General features: G+C 40.6%; 1 protein-coding gene across 2 annotated transcripts in view; it reads right to left on the reverse strand.

Annotated features, from left to right (window-relative positions):
* Window positions 1-5,243, reverse strand: part of mapk8b (mitogen-activated protein kinase 8b) — a 35,699-nt gene extending 30,456 nt beyond the window's left edge. For both annotated transcript variants that reach the window (XM_080048633.1, XM_080048634.1), the window contains exon 1: window positions 4,965-5,243. The gene's annotated coding sequence lies outside the window, so the exon portion shown is untranslated. The remainder of the gene's footprint in view (window positions 1-4,964) is intronic.
* Window positions 5,244-8,531: the final 3,288 nt, after the last annotated feature.

Below are 8,531 nucleotides of genomic sequence, written 5' to 3' on the forward strand. Positions count from 1 at the left end.
ATATATATACTGTTACAGTATAGATATTCCCTTTAGATCTGGTTATCTTTCTTTATTTTTCTAATACAGGTATTATAATTATTGACACTAAATTATGAAGAAAAAAAAAGTGTGTGCAGGGCCAGTGAAAATATACAAGGGGCCAGTAAAACTCGGATCCACTGGCCCGGCGGGCCAGTAGGAAAAAAAAGTTATGTTGAACCCTGCTGTTACAGTGTAGATATTTCCTTTAGATTTGGTTATTTTTCTAATACAGGTATTATAATTATGGACACTAAGTTATGAAAAAAAAAGGTGTGTGCAGGGCCAGTGAAAATATACAAAAGGCCAGTACAACTCGGATCCAATGGCCCGGCGGGCCAATGGGAAAAAAAAGTTGTGTAACCCTGGTGTCATCGCAATTAATCGATCAGTTTGGCATGTGTGGTCACACGGGCGTATAGAGAGGAATTACAAAATAAATAGTATTGAAGTCCCCTCTAGCAATACTTTACAGAAGCAACACCAGAAAATGCCAAGTGCAATAGACAATGCATATGTTCTATATTCAAATATGTTTCTGTCTACTTTTATTTAATAAATGTTCATTTAAGTTCAATCTTGTTCTCATTTGTTATTGTTATTTTTCCAATTTAATCAAATGCAAAAACAAAACAAAAACAATGGGATATCGCAATTATATATTGGTCACCAGCCGACCTGCTGCTTTCTCCGCATCGGCCATTGAAAAACCCATATCAGTCTACGACTATCTAGGAGTACCGTATGTCAGGAATTGTCTTCTCTATAGGATAAATGCTGAGTGGGACCTCTTTCTGCAGGAAATTGCAAGAATTTAGTGGTACATTTATAATTGATACGTCATAATTTAGATATATAATCTTCTCAAATGTCTATGTCTCCATGTGGTTGTTGCCCTGTCTCTTATGGGGGTGTTCTGCCTGACAGTCTCCCCCTGCAGGCATGATCCAGAGGATAAGTGTATTTGCTGGTGTTTGAGGCTGTCCATATGCACTTGGCATGCTTTATAAGATAATGATGATTTAGGTTGTATGTCTTTGATGGCATCGCCAATGAGAGTTGTGTCCACTGGATGGCCAAATGGTGCTTTAAAAAGCAGCTACGAGAAGCGTTTAAATATTTCTGAAACAGTCTAATCTTGGTTCAGGTACTGATGCTTTGCACAGAAATGTGCCTGTGTGGACTCTTATCAGTACTGTGGCTAAATGTAAGCAGTTCATGGATTAAATCTCCTGACATTATAGTCAGTGGAAATTAGGGGTGGGAATCTCTTGGCACCTCACGATTCAATTCGATTCCGAGGTCAACGATTCGATTCAAAATCGATTCTCACTGCATCTCGATGCAATTTTCTTTTTTTACGTACATACCCGTGTGATTTTCAAAAATATATTTATATACACATCTGAGTTTGCTACTCAGAGTTTGCTAATCACTTCCTACTTTTGTGATGATCATTAAATACAATCAACAGATGAATTACATTCTCTAATATTGTATTAGAGAAAAAGCTTTTCTTGTCACAAATTTGACTTTCTATGACCAGTGCAATAATCAATGCAGCTTGCATTTCAACACAATATGGAAGTATGTAAAAACTAAACTGATTCAGTTTAATTTTCTTTCTACTCTTGTGAATCATGTTTCTATAGGATTTCTATTCTATTAGTTTCTATGTCATTTCAACACATTGTGCAAAAAGTATGGCTTGGAATTCAGCTCTCATACAAACACGTAAACAGAAACAAAGCCAGTGAAAGTCATATGGGTTTGCTGCTCTCTGCCCTTTTGTCGCCACTTTTAACAACTCGCACTTGTGTGGCGTTTTTTTTTTTAAATAAATCGATTATTAAATTTTATGAATCGATTCGGAATCGTTCGAGAGAGAATCGCGATTAATCGGAAAATCGATTATTTTTCCCACCCCTAGTGGAAATCCGTGGAAATCTGGCCAAGACTGCAGAGGTTACTTTGTTTTCACCTGTCCTGTACGAAAGCCATATCTGACACTTCTTGATAGGCTTATCTGTTCTTATAATGTCAGGTTGTCAGAGATATTATTATTTCAGCCAGTGATTTCCAATGGATGTCAACACCTGGTTGTGTGTCTGTGTTGCATTATTGAAGGATTACCAAAAGTGACCCTTGGAGATGCCATGTGTGAACAGACAGATCAAATGAAGTTGAAAGCCTGTTTTTAGTTTTTATTTGTATCTATGTTTAAACATACTGCACCCAATTGATTTCAAAAGGAAGAACTTTCACTCGTTGATTAATTGTATTTGCATGCAACCCTGTCTGTGTTTACATTGTGCGATTCCCAACGGTTGCATTGGGTTGACAGCTCGACGCACACTGTCACATCGCATGGTTCCATTTTCACACGCAGCCACAGATCCTCCACTCTCACAGTAACAGTGAAATGTGCCCGGGAGGGAAATCATGTCATGCAGTGCTGAAGCCTAACATCAGCTATGACATATTCTGTGTGTTGATATAGGCCTACCTGTGTAGAATATGGTGTGTATAGACTCTCTCTCTCTCCATCTTTGCCTATATCTAATTGTTCATTTACATATTATTTCTGGTACCTTTGCCGCTGGCAAATTAAGTTGACATTTTTGCTGCTGTGTGAATCAGGCTTAAATTTATGATTAGGGGGTTTAAGTCATGTTCTGTAGCGTGTGAGGGCCTGTCAGGAGTTGAGTAAATTGGATATAGACATGACCTAACCTTTTCTTTTAAAGAGCACAATACATGGTGCAAAGACAATGAGACTGAGGGATTTATGATTGTGAAGCTGTAAATCCAAACTTTTGTTCTGACTGAATTTCTGCATTATTAATGAATTGCTATACCCAACTGCACCACTTAATATAGTTAATAACGTTGTACATAAAGTGCATTAATAGATTGGGCTTGAGGAGCTTTTCCACATGTCAGCTACGTGAGGTGTATGCACATACAACATATTTACACAAAAGGCAGAAAAATAATTAAATATACTCCATTCTTCATAGGAAATATGACATGACATGACACACACAGACATGAGAGAGCAGAGATTACTTCTCAAGGAAACCATCTTTGCCCTCACACGTTTGACATGTGCCGGTTCTGGTTGCCAGGTTAGAGCCCACACATGCCACAGTGCGGCCCATGCCATGGTTTGGACCTGTGGTGCAGTGTGCGTAAAGGGAATTTATATTTTTCAGAACAGACTGGGTAGAAATGGAATATAATATTGCTAAGTATGTTATTAATGATTGTATAATGGCTTGAAAATAAAAGTTGTTGTTTCTTTTATGACCTTACAATCTACATACGAGTGGGGCACACCACCATATTGCACTGCCGTGTAATGCCATTTTATATATAATGGGATACCCACCAAAAAATGCCCCTGTTGGAAGACGAAGAAGTACTATAGAATACATAACTGAATACATCTTTACCTCAACACTTAATATAGTGGAAAGACTTGAGACAGTGGTGGATGATGCCATCTTTAGTAACTAGCTTCATGTCCTTCAAAGCCACTTTAACTTATGTAAATTCTCCAAACAGAAGGAGCAGACACAGCATTGCAATCTAGAACTTGACGCCAAAATACACGTTATTATTACACACTGCACCTTTAATGGAGTTCGAATACAAAGAGTCACACGTACCATTCAAGTTTAACACGGAGGAGTTATCTAATCAACAGCCAATGAACATGATCTCAAATTCCCAAGTCAAAAGGCCAAAAATCTGCTGGTATCGACCAAAAAGACCTCCAGGTATGAACGTGGGCTCGTGGTGCGTCATGACCCTGTCTCTGCAGGCCAACTTATGCTTTTGGTGCAGGAGTCAGATTTCTCTGTGCCTTTGGACGACCACTGCTGTTCTCTTGGCAAGTTGTAGGAGCAATGTGCAGTGCAGTCTGGGAGCTGCATCACCCGAATATAACAACAGGAACATGTTAGATAACTGGACACACACACACAAAACACGCTGCAACCTGCCACGGCCTCAGCCTTTACCTACACCTCGGATCAGACAAGTCCAGTAAAGTTACCAATATCACTGAAAATTTGATGCCTTCAAAAACGTGTCATTGTATCCCCTAGCCTGGTGTGCTATCGTGCTTTATTGAAAAGACAAGTGTTGATACTATGTTCCACATTGGAATGCTTCGACAAAAGATATCCAAACTGCAACATTATGCAACTGCCAAAGAAGAATCTACACATTCATCTTTAAATGTGCAGGACAGTGAGGTCATGAACGCAACACATGAAACCACATAAACAGACACACTGCAGCCCCGCATGATATCCCGTCTTCACAATGTTGTCACTGAATTGACAAAGATACCGTTACAGTGTATTAAACCACACATTTTCTGTTTACAGTGCAGGAATTGAGTTTCTCCCGCGTATCAGGTCTCACGCCAATACAAATACGTATGGGATCATGTAAGCAGTGGATTTCAGCACACTCGTGTTAGCTAATAAACGGGGTGTATTCAAAGGCGTCACTAATTGATTTCTGTTTACCGTTAAGGTGTTATCGAGTTTAGGTGTGCACGCACTGGAGGTCACACAGCGTTTTAGTTGAACCTTTCCCCCACTTCCATGACCGGTAGCACCAGCAGCCGGGTCCACAGTTTATAGTGTGAGCCGTGCTAATGTGTGTTAGCGCGGCCATGGTGGAGAGGTTACAGTAGTGTAGCAGCCACAGAGTCTGGCTGCCTCTTCCCAGTTAGGCCGGGCCGGACCTGTCCTGCCTACTGCTGCTGTGTTGGTTGGTCACCATGTAGCCTATGATGTGTTAACACCTATTTACGGTAACGAGTGGGACCTACATTTGACCTGTTCCCATCCACCAACGGTGATCGATAACACGCCAAAACACGTCTCAAAGTAGGAAGGGAAAGAAAAACCATATGTGGAGCTCACCCTTCTCCGGTTGATTCCAACAGTGCCGATCCGCAGTCGCCGTTCGCTGCCTTCTGGAGACACAACCCGGACGTTTTTTTTTCTTCCTTTGGTGTAGAAAAAAACCGCTCTTTAATGCCCTCTTATTCCTCCAAGTAACACTACCGTTTTCCCCCTCACGCTAGCAGGACGGTGTCATCGCAAAATTCATGTGTTGCTTCTACGTAACCTAATCTTTGTGCTTCCGTGACACAAACAGTTTCTGCCATTTCATTTACCAGCGTCGTCGAAGCCCTGCGATGTTTCCTCGGCTGCACAATGAGCGTCCGGGCTGCGTTCAAGACCGCCTGCGCGTTCCCCAGGAAGCCGCTCCGGGAAAGCGGAAGTGGCGTTTTGGCAACACTTCGAAATAGGCCTACAGCATGCAACTGCACCATACTGATATTTTATATTTATCTCTTGTGAAAAGTCCATGTGATATCTGATATAAATACGTGTAGTTGTTTAACTTTTAAATACATAGGACACACGTTTTATAAACAACTTGCAACTCAGAGCATTTAGGCCATGGGTGTCCAAACTTTTTTCACTGAGGGCCACATACAGAAACATCTACGAAGGGCCGGGCCACTTTGCAAAAATAACACATTTATCAGGACATGTAGCTGCTCTGATGTTTAGTTTCATAGTGTCTTCGTAAATTGTAATCCTTCTTCACGGCAACACTTTCCTTGCAAATTAAACAGACACATTTCCCCTCAGAGCCGGCCCAAGCCTCCATGGGGCCCTAAGCAGGATTTGATTAGGGGGGGCCCCTCTCCAATGTCAGCGCTGCCCAAATTATTGACTATTGTTAAATGCCATTCAGACACCCAGTGTATTCTGCTATTGCCTCCAATGTCCAGCTGGGTGAAAATAGTAGCCAGCCGAGATCCTGACCCTCCTAGGGGGATCCGGGGGTATACCCCCCCGTGAGATTTTTTTAACTTTTTAAAGTGAAATGCATGAATCTGGTGCACTTTGAGAGGAACATTAAGAGGCTTAATCTGAAGAATTTTGTATGAAAAATAATATGGAAATATTCTGTTTGCTGTTAGGGTTAGGTTCAAGCATATTAGGTACCCAATTAAAGTAAACACTGCACATACATTTAAACTTGTGTCACGGATACATTCTTCACAATAAAACTTAAATTTAATATTCTACTAATTTTTGTAACAAACATAATTGCTAAAAAAAAATTCAGACATAATTGCTAAAAAAGGTTCACACTTTCATCAAGTAACATTTTCATTTTTCAAATAGGCTACTCCTTCAAGAACCAGGCCAAGTAGAAGGATAGGCAGGAAGCCTATACAGTATGCCTGTAGCATATTCCATGACATCAGGTGGCAATGTGTTTTGGCCAGTCAGCTGGGCATGTATATCGATGTAAAGGACTCATAGAAAGTGGGACAATGAACGTGTTAATTGTGGTGGAAACATCAGATTAACACAGTGCCGCCTTTCAATCCAATGGGTTGGTCCTTTGCTGCCCCATCTGCCGTTAGCCTGCTCTGCAAATCCAATTATGTTCTTATGTTCCCCGGTCTAAAAATAGGTGAAAACGAGGAAATTCACTGAATAGCACGTCACCAGTTGTGAGCGCAGGGTAAATTATGCTATGGAGCTGATATGTCTGTGGAGACAATTGTTATGTCATTAAGGACATGACGGTGCTGCCATAACATGAGCACTCGGACGAGGGAGAGGTGGGCGGAATGGCAGCAGGGGGATGCATAAGAGGAAGAAGGATTAGGGTCTGAAGGAACTCAAGACGAATATCTTCACACACCAGATGAAATAAGGTAGGCTATACATTGTGTCAGGTTATAATGTATAACATAGCTTGAACATTACCTATTAAACTGCCTGCACGATGAACCAAACTTTATATAGATGCTGCAGTACTACTGTAACAGGACAACAATACAATTTCAGTCTGGTATCAAGGATGTAGAACATTTGATGGAACTAAACGAGGCTAGGATTGCCTCTGTGCAAAGCATCAACCCATTTACTTAAACTCACACACAGAGTTGGAGGCAGGAATCTACTGGAAGAAGAGCTTGTGTGGTCAAGAGGATTTCTCAGGATACGTGACAGCACAAACTAACACTAGACTTGGTCAATAACACACAAAATAAATAAAGCTTGATATACAAATACTTTTTATTATCTAGTTAGGAAAAATATATTTTCTGGTTTTAAAGATACAATCAGTTTTTATCATTTGGTAAGTCAAAGGTTTTTCTATAGGCGAGTTCCTTTTTGACAAATTAGGTGTATAGCCTACTTTGGCATTATTACTTGTATATCTCAGTAATTTCATTAGCTATATTTGTGATAAAAAACATATTTAACGAAAAAGACATTTGTACTGTGACATTTTGACATGTCACTGTACAAAAAGTGTAAACCACAAAGTGAATGATGGCTGAATTCCATTTAGCTGCTTCAGTATCTGGGTTCTGGTATCGTACATGCAGACTGTCACATTAGTTGTCGTCATGACTTCATGGGACACTTGAAATCAATGGCAGTATTACTCTTATTAGAAACTCCTTTGCTCTTCCTGCTATAGCTATGATGATTGTTGCCTCCACAATGTCATCTAAGTTGCATCAAGTCACAATGTCATAGGCTTCTTAACATGTATGTGTGTAATGTCAACTGACATTACAAACTTTGCATGTCTGCTTTTCGTCAGTCTTTTAAACTCTGACTGTTTGTTTTATGGTTCCCCAAACAGCAGCAGCTTAAGTAGTTAATAATTCTTCAGTTTTTATCCTCTCGTTCTCTAATATGAGAAGGAACTAGATTTATATCATTCAATGCTTCCTTGAGGCTACCACACCAACATCCGATCGGACATTAATGGGATTGCCAATCAAATAATGAAAACTCAAGCTAAGGTTACTGAGAGCCTCTTAGGTTTTTCACAGAAGCCATTATCTCACGTCATTGGTTTAGATCAGGGGTGTCCAAACTACAGCCCGCAGGGGTGTCCAAACTACAGCCCGCCGCCGCTTTTAATTTTATTGGCTTTTTAATTGTTTTGTGTGCTTCTTCAATAGCTTCTAATTCATCTGACACAGTGTCTCCAAATTATTTCCAAAATTCCTCTGATTAAGCCTCTCAAAGTGCACCAGATTCATGCATTTCACTTTATAAAGGTAAATAATTCTCACAGGGGGGCATACCCACGGACCCCCCTAGGAGGGTCGGATCTCGGCTGGCTACTATTTTCCCCCAGCTGGACATTGGAGGCAATAGCAGAAAACACTGGGTGTCTGAATGGCATTTAACAATAGTTAATGATTTGGTCAGCCCTAACATTGGAGAGGGGCCCCCCTAATCAAATTTTGCTTAGGGCCCCATGAAGGCTTGGGCCAGCTCTGAGGAGAAATGTGTCTGTTTAATTTACAAGGAAAGTGTTGCCGTGAAGAAGGATTTAAATTTACGAAGACACTAAGAAACTAAACATCAGAGCAGTTACATGTCCTGATAAATGTGTTATTTTTCGCAAAGTGGCCCGGCCCTTGGTAG

This window comes from Ammodytes marinus, assembly GCF_949987685.1.
Source record: "Ammodytes marinus genome assembly, chromosome: 20".
NCBI lineage: Eukaryota > Metazoa > Chordata > Actinopteri > Uranoscopiformes > Ammodytidae > Ammodytes > Ammodytes marinus.